The sequence below is a fragment of the Myiozetetes cayanensis genome, unplaced genomic scaffold (assembly GCF_022539395.1).
Source record: "Myiozetetes cayanensis isolate MyiCay16 unplaced genomic scaffold, myiCay2020 scf19, whole genome shotgun sequence".
In the NCBI taxonomy this organism is placed as follows: Eukaryota; Metazoa; Chordata; class Aves; order Passeriformes; family Tyrannidae; genus Myiozetetes; species Myiozetetes cayanensis.
The window spans coordinates 14,616,528-14,643,132 of NW_026087400.1; the positions used below are offsets into that span (position 1 = coordinate 14,616,528).

Below are 26,605 nucleotides of genomic sequence, written 5' to 3' on the forward strand. Positions count from 1 at the left end.
CCACCATCATGTTTCAGTTTGCTGCATGTGGTCTGCAGAAGTCCTTCAGAAGGAAAGCAGGGGCTGGAAAGCACCAACTTGGACACACATGAGGATGCAGATCAGCCTCTGACCCTGTTGTGAGCTACAGCACTGAGGATGGGGCCAAGGCTGCCAGAGGATTACACTTGTGGGCAACTCTGACAATTTCTGGCTCCAGGTGAGAGCCCAGAAAGGTCATGGAAAGATGCCCAAACAATATATTTGTGCTTGTCCACTGTCTTGAGTTGGTTCAGAACAGTTGAATGAATTTCAGCCTGGAGAATAGAAGGTTTTGGAGAGACCTTAGAGCCCCTTCCAGTGCCTAAAGAGGCTCCAGGAGACCTGGGGGACTTTGGACAAGGGTCTGGAGTGACAGGACAAGGGGAAATGGCTTGCCACTGCCAGAGGGCAGGATTAGGTGGGATATTGGAATGAAATTTTTCACTGTTAAGGGTGGGGAGGCCCTGGCACAGGTTGCCCAGAGAAGCTGTGGCTGCCCCATCCCTGGAAGTGTCCAAGGCCAGGTTGGACGTGGCTTGAAGCAACCTGGTCTAGTGGAAGGTGTCCCTGCCCATGGCCGGGGTTGGAATGAGATGGGCTTTAAGGTCCTTTCCAACCCAAACCATTCTGGGATTCTGTGATTCACAGTTGTGCCAGATGTGCTGGGGTCATCCCCAGAAAAGGGAGGGAGGAGATCCTCACCTTTAATGAGAATTACAGAAACACCTGCTCAGTCAGGAGCCCCCACCTCTTGAGATGCCACCCCCCCAGAGGAGGGAGGTCACCTCATCCTCCTGCCAGGTTGGGTCAGGGCATGGCAGGGGCTGCCCGTGCCTGAAGTAGCATGTCACAAGCTTCCAGGAGGTCCAGACAAGCAGGGATGGTGCTCTCAGGTTAGGACGTGATGGCTGGGTGCAGCCACCAGCTTGCCAAGGTGCCAGGGCACTAAACCCTGTGCCCAGGTGCTGCCAGGGAGGGGACCGATAGCAGGAGCTTCCTTTGCAAGCCGAGAACATCTCTACAGCTCGGGACTGACATACCTGACAGTCAGACTTGGGAAATGCTGATGAGGGAAAACATCTTCTCTCCCTCCTCCCGCACTGCCCTCCTTCCAGACCATTAATCCCAGCCCTGCACCAGCCTGTGGCTGTCTCGCAGTGCTGCTGTGAATCATCATCAGGCAAACATTGACTCATAGGTGAGGCTCTGGATGCAGCTGATGCAGGAGCCTCAGGCCCTGCAGCCTCCTACAAGGGAGCTCTGCCAACCTCATCCAGCCACCCCTCCCACACACACCACCTCTGCAAGCCCCAGGGGCGCAGCAGCACCCCTGTGGGGTGCAGCAGTCCCCCACTGTGGAAAGAGAATCAAAAGATCATTTAAACCACTCAGCTCAGCACAGGGAGCAGCTCCACCCATACTGGCCTGACAAGCCTTTAATAGGGACAGTGATGGAGAGGAGAGTGGGATAAGTCTCCTCTCCCAGGGCCACAAAGATCTTTGAAGGATGGAGCACCTCTGCTATGGAGACAGGCTGAGAGTGCTGTCAGTGTTCAGCCTGGAGAAGAGAAGGCTGTGGGGAGACCTTAGAACACCTTCCAGTACCAGAAGGGGGCTTATAAAAAACAGGGGGAGAGACTTTTTACATGGAGAAATAATGATAGGACAAGGGGCAACTGTTCCAAACTAAAAGAAGAGAGATTTAGATTGGATGTTAGGGAGAAATTCTTCCCTGTGAGGGTGGGGAGGCCCTGGCACAGGTTGCCCAGAGAAGCTGTGGCTGCCCCATCCCTGGAAGTGTCCAAGGCCAGGCTGGATGGGGCTTGGAGCAACCCGGTCCAGTGGAAGGTGTCCCTGCCCATGGCAGCGGGTTCCAAAAAAGATGGGCTCTAAGGTCCCTTCAAACCCAAACCACTCTGTGATTCTGCAAGTCCTCTCATGCACAGTCACCTGCACCAGGGCTTCATCCTCATCCCATTAGAGAGGTGTTCTCCATCATCTCACCAAACCTCCTTCCCCCTAGTTTGGGCTGTAGTTGTCCCTCTCTTAAGCAGCCAGGGCAGAGTTCCTTCTGCTTTCCCACTATTTCAAGCTCCACAATTCGCCCCTGTCCACAGGCCACCATGACCCCTCCACAGTACCAACCCTGCACAGATCCAGTATCAGTGGCAGCTCAGCCTTACCCAGAGAAGGCAACACCCAGGGTGGGTCACTCAGCCCAGGACAACAGCTCTCTGTGGTCACCATCCAACCACCAGGACCTGCCTCCACCCCAATGGGGAAGTGCCTGCTCAGGTCCATCAGGTTCCAGCCTTGGTCCTTCCCAAAGGTGATCTGGCGGCCATCGAGAGCAGCAGGCCTCTAGAGCCAGTGCAGCACAGCAAAGCTGCCCAGGGAGGTCCCTGCAGCCCCTTCACTAGCCCCAGCAGCTCTTCTCTGCTTAGCCTGCAAGAGCAGAACCCAGTGGGCAGAGACAGCTGAGCGCAGAGCACTGCTGGGGTCAAACCGATCAAAACTGCATTTGGTTCCTCCTCCTGTCTTCAGAGTCTTGGCTGAGGGTCTGATCCACCTGCCCTTGCTGCCTGTAGCTGGATGGACCTTGGGGTTCACTTCTCCTCTCAGTCCAGCTCCTGCAGGTCCTTCTTAGCTGGGACAGCACAGCTTTGTGATCACAGCACCAAGATTTATTGTTTGGTGCCAGACTTCCTCAGACCCCTCATCCCCGCACACACTTGTCTCAAGGCCCCTCTCTACGTCTCACTATTTTCTCTTTGTTTCTCAGGTCAGTCACACAGAGGGATGTTTCAGTCTCCAGGTCTTTTTCCAGACAGTCACAATTTCTTCTGATGTTCTTCATTTACAGCAAAGCAGTTTGCCTCCAATTCCTACACACCAGGCTCCTCTGCCCAGCAAACACACACACACACAACAGGAAGGACTGAAGCACGAGAGCACGGGTATCACATTCAATGGGCACCCTGCAGGCAGGACTCAATTCCTGCAGGAGCAGTAGGGCACCGGGGTGCTGCTGGGAGAAGCTTTATTGCTCCCCTGATACCATCAACCACCTCATCCCATCCTCCCTGCAGCCACAAGATGCTCGCAGGCATCGTCCCTCTATACAAACATGAGCCTCACACCACACGTCCATCCGTGTCCCCCCGGCGCACGTGCAGTCTCACAAGCCCCACTGCCCCCAACTCACCCCTTGCCCACCACCTCCAAGCCTGCTATCTCCCACCCCTTTGCCAGGAGCGGTTGAAAAGGAGATGTCAGACTAACAGAACACAATGTTCTCCTGCCCAGCAGGATGATATGAGCTCAAGAACATCCCAACAGGAACATGAAGGATAGTCTGAGCAGTCCATCTTCACCTGACACCTTTCTTCCCAGCCTGTGAGTGGGCTTTGCACAGGCCCAGGTGAGCTGTGCCACCTTGTCCTGCCAACCACCCACGGCTGTCCCACCCCATGGCAGCACGGCTCCAAGAGAAGACAGCTCCTTACCAAGTCCTATGTTCAGTTCTGGGCCCTTCACTTCATTAAAGACATTGAGAGGCTGGAGTGTGTCCAGAGAAGGGAAACGTTGCTGAGGAAGGGTCTGGAGCACAAGTCTGGTAAGAAAACAGCTAAGGGAGCTGGAAGGGCTCAGCCTGGAGAAAAGGAGGCTCAGGGTGGACCTTTGCACTCTCTACAACTCCCTGACAGAAAGGGGGAGCAAGGTGGGGGTCTGGCTCTGCTCCCAGGGAACAAGTGACAGGACAAGAGGACATGGTCCCAAGTTGTACCATTGGAGGTTCAGGTTGAACATCAGGAAGAATTTCTTCACGGAAAGGGTGGTCAGGCATTGGAAGAGGCCTGCCCAGGAAGGTTGTGGAGTCAGCATTCTTGGAGGTGTTCAAGGAATGACTGAACGTGGCACTCAGTGCTCTGGGCTGGGTGACAAGGTGGCGATCAGTCAAAGATTGAATTTGGTCTTGAAGGTCTTTTCCAACCTTAATAATTCTGTAACTAAAGTAGGGAAGAGCAATGAGGTCTGAACCTGCCAGTGGAGATCACCATGGACTGACCGCAGGAGGCTGTTCTCAGCAGAGACACATCCATTTCTGTCCTTCTTGCACAGGTGATGAATCTAGCCCAGAACCTGCCTGGCCATGGAGAGCAGGAATGGCTCATCCAGGCTGTCTGGACCAGCCCATTTCTGGGGAGAGTCCCTTAATTCACTGTAGGGCTTTGATGGTGACTTCAGACACCTTTGTCCAAACAGGTGGTTGCTCTCCAGCCCCAAGACAGCCTGGCAAGCTCAGGTGGTTGAGTTGGTGTGTTCAGCTCCACTGACTAGACCTGGAGTTCCCAACACACGCCAAGCTAGTGAAAATGAGCCAAATTCAGGGCTGAGGCAGCCACTGAGCACCACTCCACTCAAGCAGACATTGGCTCATCACTGACACGGAACCTGACAGCCAGGCTGGAGCTGCCCAGTGAAGAACTGGGTCAACTTGGGAAAAAAACAAAAGCAAAGGCACCAAAGATGGGATGATCCTGTGGGAACACACTCACATGAGTTCAGTGATCCTGTGTAACACCTCCAAAAGCTTTGGAATCCACCACATGGAAGGAGACGGCAGTTTGGGGATATCCCACCTCCCTGCGTGGGGCTGGCAAAGCTGCTCTGCTGCAGCCAGCTCAGCCTTAATTGACAAGTGTTGAATCCTTGTTTGGGCAATTATGTATTTACATTATGTCAGCAGTTGCCAACAGCCCAGACATCTGCTTGCTCATCATGCCCAAATCAGGCATCGCAGAGACATCTGACCCCGGAGCAGGATGCTGGGCTTCTGCACCACAGCTGATAGGCAGCAAAGTGCCTCTCTTCACAAACGCTCTGTCTTCCCCTGGCATTTCCTGTGGGGGACAGACAGTGACCTGCTGCCCATGGTGCCATCCCCTGCCCCAGAGTTAATAAAGCAGCCTGAGCTTATTCCACAAAACTACACCCTGGGAGTCGAGATCAGCATCCCTCTGGCTCCAGAGGCATCATGCCACATGTCAAAACCGAATCAGGAGAAAGTTGGAGGGGGAAAAAAGAAGCCAACAAGTTGACAGGGAGTTGTCCCCCAAGTCAGCCTGGAGTCAGGCAGAGATGGCAACTCACCACTGCTCAGCTCAGCTGGCAGCACCAAGAGCAGCTGAGGCAGAGTCTGCCCTGAGAGACCCAACATTCCTTCCAGCTCGCTCCCGCCGCACTCCGGCCCCAGCCCTTTTGGCACCAGGAGAAAACGGAAGAGGAGCATGACCTCTGCTGTATCCCAAGGGGACAGAGCTGAGGTGCCTCCTCCTCCTCCTCCAAGCCTGCCAAGATGCAAAGCAGAGCATTCTCCTTCCTGCTCCCCAGCACAGCGGGACACAGTCCTTTTGCATGACACGGGAAATTTGGAGCCATTTTGAACAAGGTTTCACTCCTACCCTTTTGAATGACGTGTCCCAGCTGAGCAAATAAGTTCAGGAATAAGTTGCTGTGACCCCTTGGAAGCCAAGAAACACCTTCCACAACCTCACTAACGTGGAAACAAAGATCTCACAGCTGGTGAGCCAGGAGAGCAGTGATTCAGCCCCTGGAAACACCCCGTGCCTCTCCAGATGGAAGTGCAGCCCAGACACCACACAACAGTGAGATGAAAGAGCCAGTGCACGCTGCAGCTTCCAGTCCCCCCTGTCCCCCAGTTTTTCCCCCTGCACCCACAGGCTCCCCCGGAGCACATGGGATGGGACCAGCAGCATGTCATGTGCCACCACTGATCCTGGGCGCCTCAACATCATCTTCAGGGCAGAGCACAACCTGCCTGCTTAGTGCTCTGGGGACTTCTCCACCTTCCCTAGCACCCACGGGTCTCTCCAGTCTCACCTGCATTCCCCTCAAAAAGCCAAACCTTATTGATGCCCTCAGCACCGCCAGGGCCTTGCCTGCACCTGCCCTGCTCAGCCAGGGCAGCAACTCCAGAATCCCAGGAGGTGCCATGGGGCTGATGCTATTCCAGAGCTCTCCATTTTCAGCCCAATTGCCTCACACTTCAGCTCCTTCCCTGTGACAGCCACTCGGTAATACAAGCAGAAGTGTCTCCCTGTCACCAGTGGCGGAAAACCATCCCCTGCTCCCAGGCAGAGCCTTGGCTCCCTGAGAGCCCATCGCTCCTGCTCACCAGGCCCCTCCCTGACTTGGGACACTGCCATGCAGTACCTTTGTGCCAGTACAGCCACACCAGCCTGCACGCTCACAGGGACCCCAAAACTCATCCCAGAGCACAGGATCTCATCAGCAGTGTGGCAGCTTTGCCACTCAGGAGCAACAGGCACATCAAGGACAGATCCTTTTGGCAGGATCCGACAGCAGCCCCTGTGCCTGAAATCATACAGCCCACTGCTCCAGGGGAGAACCCAGGTAGGTCTGGAAGCCTCCACTGAGGCTTCTTACACAGAAAAAGGCTGCCCAGCTTGTCGCCTCAGTCACTCCAGGCAGCCCTGTAAAGCCAGGAATGTGCCTCCTCCAGATAAACACCGACCTTTCAAAAGGAATGCAGAGTTAGGAGCATACCAGGAGTGGAGAGATTTATGATCCTATGCTGCATCTAGGGCTTTCAGCTCTTCCAGCAAAGTCCAGCAAGAAGCACTGGCTGGAAAGGAGAAGGCCGGGTAGAGCAGGTTGCTCAACATCCTCCAACACAATGGCACACGATGAACCAGCCCTGTGGAGGCACTGAAGGCTTTAAGCCACCACTCAGAGCAACCTCCCCATCCTCCAGCCCCCAAGCAGCCATTAACAGATCCTTCCCATGCTGTGAGATGTCATCTGAACCAAGGACTCCCCAAGTGCCTTATGAACACCTCTCCCTGGGAAGGTCATAAAGAAACAGGACCCAAGACCACAACATACCCAGACAGGGTTGCAATTACCCTGAGGGACAGTTCCAAGCAGGGATACCTGAGTAGTGCAGTCACTGACACTTCCCCAAACCCTTCTGCACCACCCACCCCTCCTGTATCAGCCTCAGCATCCCTGTCCCGACATAGCCACCACCTAAGGAGGATCGAAGGCACCCAGGCTTCAACAGCACAACTGGCCCAGAGAGGAAACAGGCTCCCACAGCATTCCACAGCCAGCACACCCACAGCTCCCAGCCCAGCCAAAGGGCTGCAGGGAGTCTCAGGGCGCAGGAGCCTTGAGGCTCCCACTTTTGGCCCTGCTTCCCAGAACAAGGCAAAGAAGCAGCGCTGAGGTAGAAGCCTCAAACAAAAGGGTCAGCAGAGCTTCAAGACACCTTCCTTCCTCAGGGAAGGGTGTTGGTGATCTTGGGCAGAGAAACCCCAGAGATACCCTAGGATGCTCTTCTGCCCCAGGACGGTGTGGTGCAGGCAGTAGGAGCTCCCATTATGCTGCCTGGGAGGATGTGGGCAATGCTGGAGCAGGCAAGGAGCCGTACAGGAAGCAATGCAGGCAGGGATGTGCTGGGAACGGTACCCAGAAAGCTCCACCTCTGCCAGTTGCTTAGCGACCAGCATCCCGCAGGAGCCACCTCGCCCTCACGTCCCTGCCAGCAGCACCAGCTCTGCTGCATCAGCTCTGGCAGCACACATGAGCCCAGAAACCACCACCTGGTACCCACCAGCTACCCCCTTCCCACTAAAGCACTGGAAACTGGTTCCACCAGGGATGTGCTCTGCTAAGTCTGTCCCTACTTCCCATTGGGCCCCACGACTCAGCCCCCAGCCCCACCTCGGAACAAAGGCCTTCAGGAAAGGGAGCAAAGCTTTTAGATGAGAAAGACCTCTCACCCCAGGTCCAACTGCTGCTTCCAGAAGCTGATAACTGCTAGACAGGGAAAGGAAAAGGACACATGGAAATGCCTTCATGCCATTTGAGCACACCTCAGGCAGCCAGCCCAGATGGCTGGGAATGAGCATAGAATCCCAGAATGGTTTGGGTTGGAAAGCACCTTAAAAATCACTCAGTTCCACCCCCTGCCATGGGCAGGGACACCTTCCACTAGCTGCAAGGTATCCTGTCCAACCTGGCCTTGAACACGTCCAGGCATGGGGCAGCCACAGCTTCTCTGGGCACCCTGTGCCAGGGCCTCACCACCCTCACAGGGAAAAATTTCTTCCCAATACCCAATCCAATCCTGTCCTCTGGCAGTGAGAAACCATTCCCCCTTGTCTTGTCACTCCAGGCCCTTGTCCGAAGTCCCTCTCCAGCTCTCTTGGAGCCACTTTAGGCACTGGAAGGGGCTCTAATGTCTCCCTGGAGCCTTCTCTTCTCCAGGTTGGACAGCCTGTTTCCACTGCAGAAGTGTTCTAGCCCCTGGAGCATCTTTGTAGCCTCCTCTGGACTGACAGCTCCACGACCCTACTGCTCCAGATGGGGTCTCACCAGAGCAGAGCAGAGGGACAGAATGGCTGGGTCCTGTCCAACCTTTCATCCATCAGCCCCCCCATGTCCATCTCCTCAGGGCTGCTCTCAATCCACTCTCCTCCCATCCTGCATTTGTGCTTGGGATTGCCCCAATCCAGGAGCAGGAGCATGCCCTTGGCCTTGTTGAGCCTGTTGGCTTGTCCAGGTCCCTTCCCTCCAGCCTGTGACCGCACCCACCACTCCGTGTCATCAGGAGACTGGCCAAGGGTGCATCGATCCCACTGTCCGTGTCACCGACAGAGACATCAAACAGCACTGGTCCCAACACTGACTCCTGATGACACCACTTGTCACTGGCTCCACCTGGACATCGAGCCCTTGACTATAACTCTTTCAGTGTGACCACCCAATCAATTCCTTATCCACCAAGTTGCCCATCTGTCAAATCTGTATCTTCAAACAATTTAGAGACATGGATGACACGCAGAACAGTATCCAATCCCTCACACAAGTCCAGGTAGATGACATCTGTTGCTCTTTCCTCATCCATTAGTGCTGTAACTACATGTTGGAAGGGCAGAAGGACTCTCCCGCAGGACCACACAATCTGCTTTCCCAGGGACACGTGTCTGAGCCCTCCCTGGGCTCTGGTCAGCATCATCCTTCACACCTGGCTTCCTCCTGCAAGTCCCTGAGCTGCAAAGGGCAAATCACAAGCCTCAGCATCCCTGTTGCTCCCCAACTAACTGACAGAGGCCAACATGCATGGGAAAATCCCTCCAAACATCTCAGAATTTCTTTCCAGGGAAGAAAATGCTACAAGTTCACAGGAAGAAGAGTAACAGATCAATAAGTGAAACAGGCAGGAGCTCAACAAAGAGAATTGCTCTTGCAAACACCTTTTTGGACACTGCCTGCAATTTATGAGCTGCTGCTCATCTCCCTTCCAAGGGAAGACAGATTGCCTGGCTGGAAAGAGGAGCAGGAAATTGCCATATTCACCATGGAAAATCATAACTGGAAAATAGACCTTCTGGCGCTTCTTTAAACTATTCCCAGCACTGATGTTCCTAGCAGAGGTCTGACCTCTCACAGGTCAGAGCTAGAGAATAAAACCAAACTCTCCCTTTGACTTGGTACCCCAAAATCTAACTAATCACCAGCACCACGAGAAATCAATGCACCCAGAGCACATTGCCCCAAGGCCTCATTTAAAAAGTGGAGTGTTGGGGTAACTCTGCTACATAAAAAGAATGCAGGAGCTTGTAATATTGTTAAATTGACCACGTGTCCAAGATGGTGATTTTAAACCTTTGTGTAACCCTTCTTGTTCCCATAAACCCCTCACTGTACCTGTGGAATGTCTGAGAGATAACTAGAAACTCATCTATTGGTTGTTAACCCCTTGTCATGATTGGTTGTTTGTAAGATGTCCTGTATTCTCACTGGTCACCCTGGGATCCCTCCAAAGGGCACTTAAACCGTTGTTAGATCAATAAAGCGCTCTTCGCCTCTCTTCGCTGCTGGACTCCCTGCGTGCTGTGTGGTCTCTGTCTCCTGGCATAGGGGCCTCCGCTGCCTGTCCCTGCCACGAGGGACGGGCGGAGGGGAGGTGATCTCAGCCCTGGAAACCTTCACAGAGCGGCCGGGAGTGACCCTCCGGAAACCCCTCCAAAACTGCAACAGTGGAGGGGCTTCCACGAGCTTCCCACTCTGGTAATAGCCCCCTTACACCTTGGCACTGCTGGCAGTGATCCTGTGCGTGAAAGGAGCCTAAAATACCTGCAGTTGGTTCTCCAGTGGCTGCTCCCCAAAAGTTCCCAGCTTCCCTTGCATTCCCAGGGCCATGATGACAGCAGGGGAGACATTCCCTGCCGGTGTATCAATGCACTGGATGCTGGGGCACAGCATACTATGTCAGCTCACTCACCAGCACCATCAAAACCAAAGGTTTTTCAGTGAAGTGGAGGAGAATATCTTAGGTGGAGGGGTTTTTGTTTGTTTGTTTGTTTGTTTTTGTAAGATATTTTATGTTACAAAACGACTACTGCCATAGGGATTTTAAACCAAATAAAAACCTCCCAGAAACCCATTCTTCTTTGAATGCAGGTTCAACAAGGCTTAGGGTGCTGGTCACAGGTCCTAGCAGGGCCAGGGCAGCCACCAGGAGCTCGGCAGACTGCTCTGCCAAGGCTCACAGTGGTGCATGACACGCAGCCAGCACTGGCTCCTGCCGGAGACCGAGGTGCTGACACCTCTTCAAGTGCTGCCTTGATCCAGTCCTGACACTACAAATAATGCCACTGTTTGGCATTTATTCCATTTGCTTTGTATTACTCCCTAAGACAAAGCTGAAAAGTCCTTTTTGCATTCTTTAACTGGCAGTTCAAGTCTGATTCACCCTTTGGGTGCAAGTAGCCCCCAGCAGCTCTGGCAGCAGCACCCAATGCCCACAGGCAGCCAGGTGGGTGCGAGTCCATTCCCACCTCCCCACACATCTGCCCACACTGACCCCAGACAAGATTCCAGCCCAAGTGTGACACCAGGTTCGACATTTCATTGGAATCCCTTTCATCCCTGGCCCAGCTCCTCAGCCCTGCCCGCGGGGTGGCAGGAAGCTGAGTCGTTTAGACAATGCACAGACACAATCCTGACAAACAGCTGGACAAACCTATTCCAGGGTCAACTGGGAGAGATGAACAGAGACACCCAGTTCCCATTGCAGAGCTGCTCCAGCCTTATGTTCCCCCATCCAGTAACCTCCAGGCCTCACCCCTGGAGGGACCCAGCACATCGGTCTCCTCCCAGGCACTGGACAGACATTTTCTCAGAAGCAAATATTGCGGGTTTTCCCTCACTCTCCCCCAACCCTTCCATTTTACCTCCTGGACAATCCTGAGCAGAGCAGTTGTTTTTCTTGGCTGTTTAAGCTGTTTAAGCCTGCAGAAGCTCAGCTACCTTTGATGTGTCTCAAATTCTACCCCCAGGCAGGTGATGAGTATTCAGGGAACTTGGGCAATTAAATGACAACAGAAGGAAGGGCCTCAGGAGAAGCTAAATAAACAAATAAATAAATAAATAAATGAGAAACAAAAACAAAACTGAGCAAAGCCCCTCTTTCCCACCCTGCCCAAGGGCAGAGCTCTGAGGTGAACAAAGCCCCAGGGTAGGCAGAGCCTTCTGCTCTGAGACCAAGGTCCCAACCCAGACAACCTGAGCACAAAGCCCTGCTCCCAAAAAACAGGATGCTGCGCCCAGGCCAATATTGGGAACAGGGACACCGAAACCATAGCCAGCCTGGAAGGTGGGATCCAATCACCACAGCTGGGCTGGGAGTTGGGATCCCACAGCTGGGCTGGCCTCACTACACCACAACCTAACAGAGGTCCTGGACCATGGACCAGGCCAAGAAAACCGGGACAGGGGGTGGCATGGCTCCTGGCCTCCCAGCTGAATTGGGAAAGCCTCAGCCAGGAAGGAGAACACAGAGCCAGTGGTGTCTCCAGGCTCAGCCAGGTCAAACCCAGCCTGAGCCCTCTGTCCTGCTCAGCCTAGCCTGGCATCAGGGCTGCTGAGCATGGAGAAGTGGCACCACAGCTCCCAGGAGCACGAGGCTCCAGTGCTGTCACCACCACATGAGGGGAACAAGATGCCTCTTACACCTTGCAGCCATCCTGGTGGATGTTCACCACTTCCCATGTGGCTTCCAGATGGTAGGCAGGACACTCATCCTGCAGCTAGGAGGAAGAGAGGGGGCAGCTGCCAGGGGATGCCCAGGGCTGGGTATGCAGGAAAGGGGCATGGTGGTCTTGCCCAGAAGAGGTGCTGGATGGGTGATGGCCATAGGTGGGGAAACAGGCAGAACTGTAGCCCTGTCAGAGTGCCAAAACACTTCCCACACTCCTAGGCTGGCACATCACTGTGTGCCTCTGCTTATTAGTTCCTGGTCAATACTCAGGGACCTCAAGGTGGCCTATCATGGGTCCCTTCTAGAAAAAGAGAGAAGCCTGGACTTTTCACAGAGATGGAGCTGCCCATCTCAGTCACCAGGTGGATGAGCTAAGTGGTGGTAAGGCCACCTACCCCCCTAGACAGCATCATCCCACTTGGACCACCACAAGGGGGATCTCCTTGGACATGGCTCTGGAGCATGGACCCCTAATCCACTGCTGAAGCACCCACATCCATCCAACTCTACACAGCCTGCCCCAGCCTCAGGGCATCCACTGCTGCAACCACAGCCACCAGGAGCCACTGGTGAGGGTGCTCCATCATCAAGGCCCCTTGGGACAGGGCAGCATACAGGTGGCTCAGCTCTGTGTCCCCTCCAACAAGTCAGGGATTGTCACTGGGACTGTTACTGGTAGCAGCAAAAGGGTGGGACACAAACTGCCCGGCATGGCTGCAGCATCTGCCACATCAAAGTCTCTGTCTCCCTGGCAACCCGGCAACTGGCCTTCTCCCTTGCAGCTGAGCAGGCTTGTGCACAAAAGCCATGCTGAATCTGTAGCAGGATTATTGCAGCCCTCTCCTTCCCTCATCCTCCCAAATTCATCCATCCCAAATTTTCCATCCAAAATTAATCATTAAACATAACCTTGCAGTGAGGAACAAGAAGCATCATACCAGGGTCCTGAGAAGTAGCAGTGCTCCTGCTCACCCTGCCTACCACCCCCACCACTGGGTGTACCAACAAACACTAGCCTTTTGGCTGGAGGAAAACGGGACCTGTGGAGCAGCAACATGTGGAGTGACAACAGGGTCTCAGTTCCAGCTACCTTGAATGACAACATAGGAGCACATAGGAGCTGGACAAGCATCTCCAGGTGACACCAGTGGCAGTGAAACCCAACTCTCCATCCAGCAAGTACAGTGGCCTCAGAGGCTCCCAAAGCTCCTCACTGCAGCACAGAGCTCCCTCCAGTGCCCCATCAGCCCCTCCCATCACCCCACCAAGTATCCTGCCTGCTGTACAGGTGGGGAAGGACAAAAGCCAAGACCCGAATTCCGGGGCAGCATATGGCTCCATGAAGAACCAGCCCAGAGGTCCCTGAGCAACGCCAGAGTAGAGAGCAAGCATCAGTCATGCTGAGGACACTTTCAGCAGCCTGAGATGCTGTGCACCGAGGCATGACAAACACCTGACACCCCTCCAGACTGAATATCCCCTAGGGAGGCACCAGAGAGGAAGGTAAGCCCTGGTACCCAAGACCTGCACCCTTCAGCTGCAATGAGGGGAGCAGAACCTGTTTGGCTCCTACTAAGCAGTGTTCTTGTAGCTGCTGAGGCTGGGAAGTGGCCCAAACACCGTTCAACCCCTTCAGCAACAGGGAGGAAAGCCAAGATAGGAAAATCTGTTGCAGAACAAAGAAGAGAGCAGCAAGGGGTATGGAGAAAATGGGCTGGAAGAAGCCCAGAGAGGTGCCACCACCAGTACCTGGCTGTTGGAAGATGGTGGCCCAGAGCCTACCTGACCAGGGCCAGGTGCTCTCCTGAACACGGTCCAGCCTGTGCATCACCCTTGGGAGCAAGTCATGCAGGTCCCCAGCCCACACCATGCCTGCTCAGATGCTGCCTATGGCTTCGAATCCCTTGGGTCCTGCTGTGCCAAAAAAGCTGTTGAAACACCAGTCCCAGGTGGCAAGTCCTCCGCAGGGATCTAAGAACAGACAGCTCTTCCTTTCCATGCAGCCCCAGTGGAATCACCAGTCTAGCAAGAAAGGAGCTCGTCATACTCTTGGCCAAAAGCACTGGTGGGAGAGGGGTGGTACCTGACATGGGAACAGAGGTCTCCATCACTCTTGAGACCTGCTGAAGACTTGCAGGTGCTTGTGGCTATCAGAGATGCATCTTCCCTGGAAAGCCCCATCTGCTGTTGCCCAAGCAGACAGCCCTGCCTGCCAAAGAGGGGGCAAGATCCCAGCACAGCTCTGGAAAGAGGAGCCTCCAACAGCCAGGCAGAGGTGTCAGAGATGGGTGGGCACCCCAGCTCACCCCACCATGACACAGCAGGGGGGAAGCTCAGCTCCTAAATGGTGTGATGCAGAAGAGGGTAAAAGGATCAGCCAGGGCAAGCAGGGTGTTTGTCCAGTAGCCAGCCTTGCCCAAGAGTTTGAGGGAGCTCCCACCAGCCTTCAGGGCACACACTGCCACATATCACAAACCTGTTTGCTCAGCCCCAGCCAAAGCAGCTGGGATGGCACAGAACAAGGTTCATTGACCAAGGCATGTCTTGCAGCCAGGATGGGCCCCAAATCAAGAGGAAAGTGCACCCGCAGCCCCAAGGCAAGGTGGCTGACAGGCAGGGCACTGCCCCAGCATCTTGCAGGCAGCACTGCCAGCTCCCACCCCCTGCTGGGGTCCCACCGCTCTGTGGGGGTGGGAGGGATGGAGCACAGAACAGCTTCATCTTCCCACCTACTCCATAAAACAGGCTGACAGTGTTTGTCAGGCCTAAGGTGATTTGTGCAGTGCCTTGGGCCAATTCTTTTTATAAAGATCTAATCCTGCCCAGGGTTCTGGGGAGGCACCCCAGCAGCTGCTCTGTGCCCACCTGCACTGTGCAGCCACTAGGAACCGCCCATAAACAGAGCTTCGGGGCTAAACCACCTCGGTGACACATCTTGACAGTGCTGGGGCCTCTGCCTGGGGACAGGGTACTTGTGCCCAAGAGTTGTGCCCCTGCCCTGCTGGCCCCCTGTGCTTTTTGGGATGGGGAAGGGGCTGTCTAAGAGGTGCCATAGCCAAGTGGAGCAGTCAGCCCAGGCAGGGACCAGGCTCTCCAGGGAGACTGTGCGACCACCACCAGCACTGCAGAACATCCCTCCCCTCCTATTCCAACCCTCACACAGGGACAGCACTGGAGTAGAGCCCTGGAATGTTCTGGTGTAGCAGAGGAGGGAGACTGAACCAAAGGCTTTGTGAACTCAGCTCTCGCTGACACCAAGGGGCATCAGCAGGGCACCTCAGATACACAAGCAGGCAGGGGTGTGGCAGACCACATGGACCACCCACCACCAGGGAATGCTCTTCCTCCACTGGTGACAGTAGTGAGCTGCTCCCACCCTGCTGCAGGTCCCCTGCTGCCTTGGCAGCCACTGCCCTCACAGCAAGGCAGAGACCACAGGTTCAGCCACACTGCGCTGGGATGTGGCAGCCAGGGGAGATCAGCTGGAAGAGGAGAGGAGCTTGAGGAGGTGAAGAGCACCTGGATGAAGGGGAGCCACAAAAGGAAGCCCAGCTCAGGTACAGGCTTTGCCTTCTCCCATCATCTCTTTCCTTCCAAAGGGCCAAGGGCTCTTCCCACAGTCATCTTCTGCTCTGCAGCCCCAGGAGGCCCTGTTTGGGTCTAAAGTGGTAGTACAAAGAGCCATGTTCCCCAGCGTCATGATCACACCTTGTCACCAGTTTCGAGGAGGATGGAGTAGTTCTGTTGGAAGGGACCTACAACAACCATCAGTCCAAACGACCGATGACCACCTCCTCTGAGCAAGCTCCCAAGGAACCACACCTTTCCCTTCACTGCCGCCTACCCAATCCCAGCAGCAAGCCCTTCCAGACACCCAGGAAGTAGGATACAGCATCAGCTGTGAGGGAGCTGCAGGAATACAGAGAAAGGAGAAGCTCATTGCCAGCACAGTCACTGTGCCGTGACCAAAGTGTCACCAATCTCTCACGAAGCAGGGGGACACCTGCCTTGGCACACAGCAGCAGTTGGTCTAGGGTGTGCTGGGAAGGATCGGCTTGCCAAGACTTGCTAGGGAGCTGGGACCCGCAGGTAATCAGCACAGGCTGGGTGAGCCCGCCTGGAGTGCACAGACACAGAGCAGCTCTGCTGTGCTACAGCTGCCCCATGTCCCCAGCACCAGCTCACAAGATGAAAGCAGAAATCATGAAACCTAAGACACACAGACCTGGGCTGCTGCCCCCAGCTACACCTGGGACACCGAGGCCAACAGCAAACGCAAGGTCATCCAGCACCTAAACTCTTCAGCATACAGAGACAGGAGAGGAAACCCAGTCATTCTCCTTGCTCTCCCCACAGACATGCACTCCAGGGTACAGGGTGGAGTTGACATCTCACTTGACGCACAAAATGCCTGGAGGAGGAGAGCTGGTGAGACACCAGATGGTGAGAAACTGCTCATAAAACATGAGGACCTGCCCTGTTCAGAGTCAGAGACATGTCTAGCCCTGAAGAGCCCATCACAGCAGCCTATCACAGCCCTCAGTAGGGACATGGATCCCCTCCCTACCTGCATCTGTGCCCACAAAGTCATAGAATCTCCTGAGTGGGAAGGGACCCAAAAGGATCACTGAGTCCAGCTCCTGGCCCTGCACAGGGACAACCCCAACAATCCCAACCGTGTGCCTGAAAGCATTGCCCAGATGCTCCTTAAGCTCCTTCAGGCTTGGGGCCATGACCACTGCCCTGGGGAACCTGTTCCAGTACTTGACCACCCTCTGGGGGAAGAACCTGCACCTATTGCCTCATGTGGGCAGGAGCCAAGCCCCATGGGCAGCAGGGTTCCACTGCCACATGGCCCTGTTGCCTGGGAAAGAGCCAGGACAGCAGGTGCAGCTATGGAGCTCCTCATTTCCTGTTTTTAGATGATGAAACTATGCTTCCATCTCAGTCCTGGGCAAGCATCATACTGGAGTGTTGCTCTGCCCAGGCTCACCTCATGGGTCAGAGAACAAAAGCAAAAGCAAGACCTTGTCCTCCCAGCCATCACTAGCTCCGCACTGGCCGCAGGATGCACAGTAGCAGCTCCTCACATCTGGTTTCACATGGATATCACTGTGCTGTGCTGTGGGGCCCTGGAGTAGAGAAGCCCTTCCAGCTGGAAGAGCCATGGGGCCTCTGAGAAGGCCTGGACTACAAGCCCTTAACTCTTTCAGGCATCACAGCTATTTAATCCTGCAGCTCAGACCTCTCCTGTACTTCGCTCCCAGCTGCCCAGCAGTGCCAGAGTCCCCAGGAGGTAACTCAGGCCGGCTGTGCCCAGCCTCATGAGCCCAGGGACCTGAGCCACAGCCAGCAAAACACCACAACTGGTTTGTAAACACACAGCCTTCCTCAGATCCTCCATACAAAAGATGACATGGAAACGCAGCGCATGGAAACTCAACACTAAGAGTGATATCCCAAAGCCATCAGTGAACAAGGAGTTGTGCAGCCTGTAGGAGCCTTTCTGCTGGCGAAGGGGCCAAGTTCCAACCAAATCAGGAAACAATCCCAACACAAAGCCAGAAGCCCAAGCCCAGCAGTGCAGTGCTTTCGTGGGAGCAGGCTAGATTTCCAGTCCTGCTAGGGGTTCCTGGCAGACAAGCCTCCCTGCAGTACCTCTCCATGCTGAGCAACCCATTCTACACTGCAAAACCCACTCAGCCTCATCTGGGATCTGCAAATGAGAACAAAAGCTTTCAGGATAAACTCACGCTGCTTCCAGGGGCTGCTCTCAGTGCACGGTTCAGGCAGAATTCAGAACCTGCAAAGAAGAAGTCAGATTTGGTTAAAAAGAAGATGATGGTTAGTTCTAGGAAGGACAGCTACAGCTGTCACAAGAGGGTGCCTGCCTAGATCGAGTGCTGCATTTAGATTCCATACAGGTCTCCTTGCTCAAGATCGTGTTAGATGTCATTTTGCTCTCCAAGAGCCTGATGTGAAGGCCAGCTCTGTTCATTCCAGGATAAAAGCAAATATTTACTACGGCAGGGCTGCAGAGCCAACACACCTCCAAGAAGTGACACTGATCCCCTGGGCATGACCCAAATGTTCTCCTTTCAGGCCATCTGTACCACCCACTGTCATCCATCCCTCCGGCTTGTGGCATGGCCTCCACAGTGACACCAAGGGCAACATCTGGTCAGCAGGGCTTTGGCTGCAGGTGATGATGCAGGTCAGTGATGTGGGACGTACAGGAGGCAGCCCCACTCCCTCATCCATGGAGTCACTGGCACATCAGGAGGAAAATTAGCAGTTTGAACAGGAACAGCCCCATCCTGCAACAGCATTTTCAGGGCCACATTTTATATGACAACTGCATCTAACAGGGGAGAAGAATCTACCCAAGAGGCACTACAGTGACATGAAAGAGAAAGCACGGTCTCACAGCACAGCAGTGATAGCTCCCACTTTTCCAAGGGTTAATTTTCAAACATACTCGGACAGGCAAGGCCCAGCCTCCCACCAGTGCAGAAGCAAAGCAGGCAGGATGACCCACCTATGCAAATCTCCCACCTCTTCCATGGATTCAGAAAAATCCTTTCACTCTCCACAAGCAAACAACAGCTGTGTGTGGCCAGCAGCCTGCCCTGACACCAACCCACAGCAGCTTTCCCCAAGGAGGCACAAAACCTGCTCCACTTTCTGTATGGACCAAGTCTCCACACAGCACGGCAACACCAGCAACTGACCCGCTGCTGGGCAGCTCCCCCATCCCTACCAGATACACAAGGATCTGTGGAGCTCTCTCCCTCCTTTGGCACAGGCTCTGTGGCCCTGTTCCTTCTCTGTCAAGCCCAGCAACTTCTGTGGGTACTCTGTGCTGCTCCCAGGTTTGTAAGCTCAGCTTTCTTCCATCCTGGCTCAAGGGCGAGTCAATAGAAGCCAAGCAGAGATGGGCAGGCAGGTTCACAGCCAGGTACAAAAGCAGCCAGCTTTCCTCAAACCCAGAAAAAGAGGTATGGAACCTGGGGCTCCCAAGCCTGCACCCTGTTCCTCCTTCAAGGAAGGATGGAGGATGAAGCTGCCAAAGGCAGGGTAGTTGCACTCGACACTCCGCAACCTGCCTGTGTTGATGCTGTCAAACAAAGCCCCTGAGCTCTCCATCAGCCACTGACTGTGGTTTCCCTGCAGGAGCAACGTTCACTGGGGCTAACTGTATTATGGCAGGCTCCAAGCTATAGACATCAATTGGTATCATTAATGAAGTGTTCTGAGAATACAGGCAGCGGAAGCAAGACCTCCCCCAACCCTGCTCACTTCTGCCTGCAAACAGTAGCTCCCCGTCACACTCCTGCAAGAAAAAAAACCATGCTAGATTATATCCTGACCTCCTGCCACCCAGCTTTGCCAGCACCAGGTTCGAAAACATTCCATCGTGACCTGCATTGTCACAATATCATCATCACAATCATCCAGCCTGGTCCTGATGGGTCAGTGTGAGTGCTGGCTGGGGAACAGGCACTGGGACACAGCAGCAGCCAGATGAAGGCTCCAGTTTGCGCCCAGGGCAGAGCCCAGCTGGCATCATGGGCCAGCTCAGCTGCTGGCTGGGCTTAGGAGGGAGCCCTGCACTGGTCCAGCTCACTGAAATCTGGGTCAGCAAGTTGGCAACATGCTTATGGGTCCAACAAGGGACAAGGATTCGCACTGTCCCCTTCACATGAGCACCAAAACAGGAGCACGCACGGAGCAGGGAGTGCGGCAGCACATATGGAGAGCAGTCCAGCTGTGCACAGCTTTGCCCACTCAGCATCACAGTAGCTCAGTGAGCCGAGAGGGAACAGCCCAGTCAGCGCCCATCAGGAGAGGCCCACAGACCATACCACCATGGGCTTCCAGTATTCATTGCCCACACCCACAGCTAGCAGCAGCACACCAGGGCGAGACTGAGCTCCAAAGCTCTTGCAGTGATACTGAGGGGGCAGACACTGCCCCCAAAACACAGCATGGGCAGCTGCATCTTCTCTGCGTCCTGTGGTACTTCCCACAGTTACCTGGAGTCACCTGCATTTCTTACAGATGGGTCACAAATGAGACCAAGGTGACCAATAAGGATTTATAATTGTCCCATAGAATCATAGGCTGGAGCGAGTTGAAAGGGACCCTAAAGATCATCTTGTTCCACAGCCCTGCCATGGCCAGGGACACCTTCCACTAGATGGGGTTGCTCAAAGCCCAGTTCAACCTGGTCCTGGACACTTCCAGAGATGCCATGCTACCATACCATACCACTGGAAAGCATTCTTTGGTCCCCTGAAGAACAGTTCCAGTGATTTTGCAGAGGTAACAGCCCCTGCCTCACATAGGGGTGCACATATCCAGAGCCAGATCAGACCTCACAGGAGGTTTCTCTTGTTCTGGCCAGTTCACTCTGCAGGACCTTCATCTATCAGGACTTGCAGTAAATCTCCTAAAGGGAAACACTGCTGAGAATTCAGGATGGAATTTTCCCCCACCAAAGATCACCATCAACTTTAGGTTTGTATCCTTGTCGAAAATGGCACCTTCCCATAGCAAGCAGCAGACCCAGCTGTATAACCACCCCTCTCCCACCTTGAGACCTTTGCTACATCCCTGGCAGCACCATCAAAGCAAATCCCCAGAGCTCTATCAGGTACCACACCATCCTATGCTCCACAGGGCTTCTGCCAGCACAAGCACTGCCAGATCCATAACGCACCTAATTAGAACATCCAGTTGCTTCTCTTACGCATAGAGTAGTGCTTCCTGTAGGATCATTAAGGAGAAAAACCTGCAGGTGTCCTTCACCTGTGGCCACCTGGGTGATGGTTCCCTGTGGATGGGCCTGAGGAGGATGCAAAGGGCTGGTCCATCCCCCTCCTGCCCTGCAGCCAGCCTCCAGCCTGGCCTCGCTGCTGGCACTCGCCCTGACAAGTCCAATTAGCTGATTACAAAGGGGAATGTGTCATTTCAAACACACAATCAGATTTTCCGGCCCTTCTGCCCATAGCAAAATGTCTCGTGCAATGGTTCATTCTGCTCTCCCATAGAAAAGTGTTTCCCTGCAAAAGCCCGATACAAGGATAGGAGGCAAAAAAAGGAAAAGGCAAAGATAAAAATATCATCTGAAAGATACCACAACAGCAACAGATTCACAGGAAAATGAGGTGAGAAGGGGGCTGTGAATGTGTTAAGATCCTATTTAATCTCTCCCCAGCCACCTAAAAAGGCACCGAAGGCAGAAATGATACCTCAACATTTCCTTTGTGTGAGAGCTGACTCCACCCTGTGTTTTCCTCTCCATCTGATGCTCAGGGAAGGATACCAGCAGACATCTCTGCTGCTGCCAGGCAGCGAGGGGCCCCGGCAGTGGGTTAGTAGGAGCAGAGGGAGGAAGGAGTCGGTGGGAGGAACCTGGCAGCAGGGCTGGGCTGTGAATCCTCATTCAGCATCATCTCAGACGCAGGATGAGCTTTACACTAGCACAGCACCTGCTCCTGGTTTCTACCCCATTGCCAGTACCTTGCAAAGGAGCACTGAGACTGAGGAGGCATCAGGGACATCTCAGTGTACTGAGATGGCCACAAGGTCCAGTTATAGCTGGTGGGCAGAGGGCTGGTCTCTGAAAGGGGGATGGACCAACCTGCTACCACATTTCATCACTACAAAGAGGCCAAGTGCCCAAGCAAAACTGCTGACCTGCTGGCAGCTGCAGATCTGCAGCTTCAGCCTCATTTGTCTCGTGTTTTGAGCACAAAAGAATCAGCCCAGTATCCTCTTGGCACTGTGATCCTGCCGGATCTGGAATGCTGCGCACCCAGAGCCAGCTGCCCCCAGACACAGCAGCTCCCATACAGGGCAGACCCCGCCTGGGACACTGCTAAGCCCCTTGGGGAGCCAGGATTGCCCTACAGAGGACAAGAAACAGACCATCAGCAGAAGATGAAAAGAAAATCCTCTTCCAGAGCATTATAATCCAGATTTTAAGGCTCTGTCTGCTGCTCTCACCTCTGGAGAGTCTACATGAGCACATTCATGGGCGTGCACACACCAGGCAGGGTACTGTCAGCTGCATTCAGAGGCCCCTCAACTGTCTACTGGGACAAGCAGACATGAGAATTTGTACCAGATCACCCACATAGGGCTCTGGCATGTCTGACCCTTTCCACACAGTCCCACAGCTCCCCGCCTAGTGCAAGGAGAGCAAATTTTGACTCCTGTCCAGTCATACGAAACTTTAGCCCAACAGCTAGTCTCAGGATTAGATATTAGGGAGAAGTTCTTCCCTGTGAGGGTGGTGAGGCCCTGGCAAGGGTTGCCCAGAGAAGCCGTGGCTGCCCCATCCCCGGAAGCATCCAAGGCCAGGTTGGACAGGGCGTGGAGCAACCTGGTCTTGTGGAAGGTGTCCCTGCCCATGGCAGTGGGGTTGGAATGAGATGAGCTTTAAGGTCCCTTCCAACCCAAACCCCTGATTCTGTGCCACCACGCACCCCCAAACAGTTCACCTCCTTGGAGCAAGACAGAGCAGAGGGAGCAGCTGTCATCCAAGACAAAGGGATATCCATGGGGGCTGGGCCCAGCACCCTGCTCTGCACCAGGGACACACTGTGCAGACAGGAGATCTGCTGTGGAAAGCAGACACTGCTCCCATGGTGAAAGACATGGCTGCTCAGATCTCCTGCTCTTCACTTTAAGGCACATGTAGGTCCTGGACAATGCACAAGCATCTACCCAAGGGCTGGAAAGAGAGGAAGGATGGATCTGCAGGCTTAAGGAAATGTCTGCATCAAAGACAGTCCCCTTCTAACATCCCTTCCACCACCTGAAGTTCAGTCAAGGTGATGATGAAGGACTGGTACGGTCAGCATGGTGCCTCACCAGTAGCATGCACTGAAGTAGCGCAGGGCAGGGGCTGGAAAGGAGTCCCCAAAGGAGACTGTTCTCCAGCTTCCACAAACACATACAACTCCTTCCAGGCTCAAGCGACAGCATAAGCCAACAGTGACTGTGGGTCCAGGCTCAAACCTAATGTCCCCTGACAGAAGGAGAGAATCAGGGCCAGTCCCTTCACTAAGCACCTGCACAGATCTCCTCAGTGCAACCACCCCAGCTCTGACAAATCCAAACCTGCTGACTCAGAGCCACCGACTGCTGTAATGAGAACAATAAGGCACGCAGCCATCACTGTCACAGCCTCAGTGCAAGCGCAATTCAGGTGCCTGTATGAGAGTCAGGTATTTGTAGCTGCACAAGTCTCCCTGCACAGGAGCTTCCAGCACCCAAGGACTCGGGAACTGCCGCTGTTTTGTGTTTCTTCTTTGGCATCTCTGCTTAAAACAGAGCTCCAGGCTCAACTTAGACCTCCAAGTGACAGGCACCACATGAAAGTCTACTATACACAGGCCTTACAGCCGCCCACACTGCTCTGCGCAAAGCTTAAGCCCAATACTCAGCCATTTCTTCGCACACACTTGCTTCCCCATCGGCACTGCAGCTGTCGCTCCGGCACTGTAGCACTGTGCCCAAGGCAGCAGGGAAATATCCCAAGTCCATGGTCAAAGAGAATTAAGGCAAAGGACGCTCCAGTGATGTCTGAGAGTCTGAGCAGGAAGTTCAGACCAAGCCTGGGAACAGCCAAGCTCTCCCCCTGCTCTTTAAGAAATAGGTGGTTTCCTAATTTAAAAATCCTAATTAGTTATGGGAAAGACTTCTTCTTTTAGGGACAAAATTAGTCAGGCACCTGACTGGTCTGCCTGTCTCTGAAAGCTTCCTCTAGGAAAGCAGAAGTCCTCAGCAGTGCTGGAGCAAGGAGGAAGGCAGGCAGCCTGGAGTGATGTTACCCACAGGACAAGGGCTTGGTGCTGCCAGCAGAAAACCCAAAACATTACTCTGAATCAATGAGAGACCCAGCTCCTCACCAGGAGCAAGGTCATCACCCAGAGCTTATCAGGGAAATAACTGCCTGGGGGAACAAAATTGACTTCTATGATTTTTCTCATTCTACGCTGCAGTGATTCTTCAGCTGACCCGGCCACCCCTCTTGACCACACAGAAAATACACACCAGAAGACACTTACCCTGAAAGGTTGTTGTGGTGGTGGCAACTACGGCAGCAGCCCAGGAAAGGGGGCCCAGCATGCTCCGTCTCTGCACTGGACAGGGGATTTACCAAAACCTTTCCCTTCCACACACCAGGAACATGAGCTCTCTACTCCACTCATGTCTTTAGCCCAGAAAAACAACACGGGACTTCAAAACCCCTTTCTAGATGCTTCCTCCAAACCAAAACAGTGCCCCTAAGAGTTTTGGAAAATGCTCATTTCTCAGAAATTGATAAAAAGTCCTGTACAGTTCTAGGCACAGCATCAACAAGCAACCAAAGCAGCAAGAAGAACCCATCTCCTGCAGCCAAAGCCAGCTTACCCCAGCACAAACACAGGCTCTGTGCCCCACAGCCCTGCCCAGGGCTCTCCTGGAAACAGCAACTGCTGCCTTAATGGCAGCGTCACCAGCTGAAATCGCAGCTAAAGCAATTGACAGGGCACAGGGATGGTGCAAAGAGGAGAAGAGATAGGAATACTTCCTTCATAGCCGGGCTGCAGGGGGGAGGCGGCTCAAGTCCCCTCAAGGGACGGCTGCACCATGGTCCTTGACTCCAAACACAGAGATTTATCCCTGTGTCAGGAGGAACGCTCTGGACCTGCTGAGCGGTACAACAGCCAGGGCCAAGCTATGGCTTCCAGAACATGCCCTGCATCCCTGCACGCAACAGAGACAGGTCCTCATGGAGAGCACCCTGGGGAGCCCCCCCACAGACAGGCTTCCTGCCTACCAAACCAGACTCTAAAACAACAGAATTAAAGAGCAATTCCCTTCTTCAAGGACCATCACCCAAACCCAGCCAACCTTCCCTCAGTTCCAAACTCATGTGATGGCAACAAGGACACATAGCTGAAAGCCATCAGAGCAGCTCTCCAGCCATCACAGCCATGGTCCAAGGGGCCGGACACCAACAGTCCTCCTGTGGGACACAAAAGGATGCAGAGACTCCCCAGGAGCAGACCTTGGTAACAGTGTGCTTCCCACATCTCCAGTCGTTTGGAAGCAAAAATCCCTTTCGACAAGTCTAGTATGAGAAAGCTGGAGGAAAAGTGCCAGTTAAGTGCAGGAAGAGGCTGATGCATGGGCTGATCTCTCTGAGGATGCTGGAGAAGCCACACCTCATCCTCAGCAATGGAGAACCAGCTGATCAGGAATCACCTCACACCATCCACAGCTGAATCAAATACAGCTTTGCCATCGCCTGCAGCACATTGTGACTACCCAGCCACGAACACCCTGACCATTGTTTGCCCACAGGAGGGTTCCCCACCGTGACAGGCTGAGGGCTGGGCACGCCAGAGGGGAACAATACCCCGAGAAACAGCCAGAGAAAAAGAGATGGGAAATACAGAAACCACTGATGAGGAAAGGGCCACGCAGGTCTTCTAGTACGATCTCCCAGGCAACCAGCCTATGGAGAAAATGCTGAGCTCAAGGATACCTCTAGAGCCCACCTCCTGCCATATGACAATACTCCAAAAATAACTACAGAAATATGCAAGGACCCATTCCAAGTTGTTCCTGGCTCTCTCCAAATCTCCCTCTAATTTAAATCATCTCCCTCAAATCACAGGCCAGCAGTTCAATGTGTTACAGCAGCTCGGGGCTGCGGATCCCCAGGGCCGGCTCATCCTGCTCCGCGGACCCGGCAGTCTCTGCTGCTTCCCCGCACTCCGCTCTGCTCCTTGGCGGCTGGAAGCGCGGTCCTACCCCCACCCTATGCCATCGGACCCCCGTGGGGAGCCGCGCCCCTACGGAGACGGTGCGGGATGCACCGGTGCCGGAAAGGGGAGGCCCGGCTTGGAACAGCTTTCCCGGCGGTGGGGCTGCAGCCCTGTCCGCAACCTGCCCGCGTCTCCCCCGCAGGCACAGCACCGCACCTGGGGCTGCCCGGCCCCGCGCCCCCCGCACTCCTGCGGCTCACCTCTGCTCCGCCCGCTCCGTTCCGCCGCCGTCCACCGGCCGAGGCCCCGCGCCGCAGCGGCCGCTGCCCACACCCCTGCCCGGTCCTGCCCGCCCTGCCTGCCCTGCCCGCCGAGCGGCGGGAGCGGCGCAGCGCAGGGCGGGGCCACGGGCGGGGGGCGCCGCTGCGGAGGGGGCGGGACCGCCCCGCCCTCCCCGCCCCCGGCGCACCGGAGCCGCCCGCCTCAGAGCGGCTGGGGCTGCGGGCGCTGCGGGGATGGGCGGGGGTACTGCTCGTCTCCGACACTCTGGGAGCCGCCGAGGCAGTTCCCAGGGGCGCCTCGCGTGAGCCCCCGCCCACAGATAGGATCCCACAGAGGCACCTTGAGTCTCCTCACAGACCCCCCATCCCTGCAGAGCCTCCTTCTGCCACCCCCGCCCTCCCCTCGGGACCGGGCGCAGGACAGACGACGAGTTCTCCAG

At 54.7% G+C, this 26,605-nt stretch overlaps 1 protein-coding gene across 12 annotated transcripts in view; it reads right to left on the reverse strand.

Annotated features, from left to right (window-relative positions):
• The window catches only part of EPB41L1 (erythrocyte membrane protein band 4.1 like 1), a 66,425-nt gene extending 40,169 nt beyond the window's left edge, over positions 1–26,256 (reverse strand). For 5 of the 12 annotated variants that reach the window (XM_050313489.1, XM_050313494.1, XM_050313491.1 and 2 more), the window contains exons 1-2: positions 26,145–26,256; positions 17,869–17,918 (exon numbers count right to left, since the gene is read on the reverse strand). The gene's annotated coding sequence lies outside the window, so the exon portion shown is untranslated. The remainder of the gene's footprint in view (positions 1–17,868; positions 17,919–26,144) is intronic. The other 7 variants (XM_050313492.1, XM_050313487.1, XM_050313498.1 and 4 more) reach the window with 4 other exon arrangements.
• Positions 26,257–26,605: the final 349 nt, after the last annotated feature.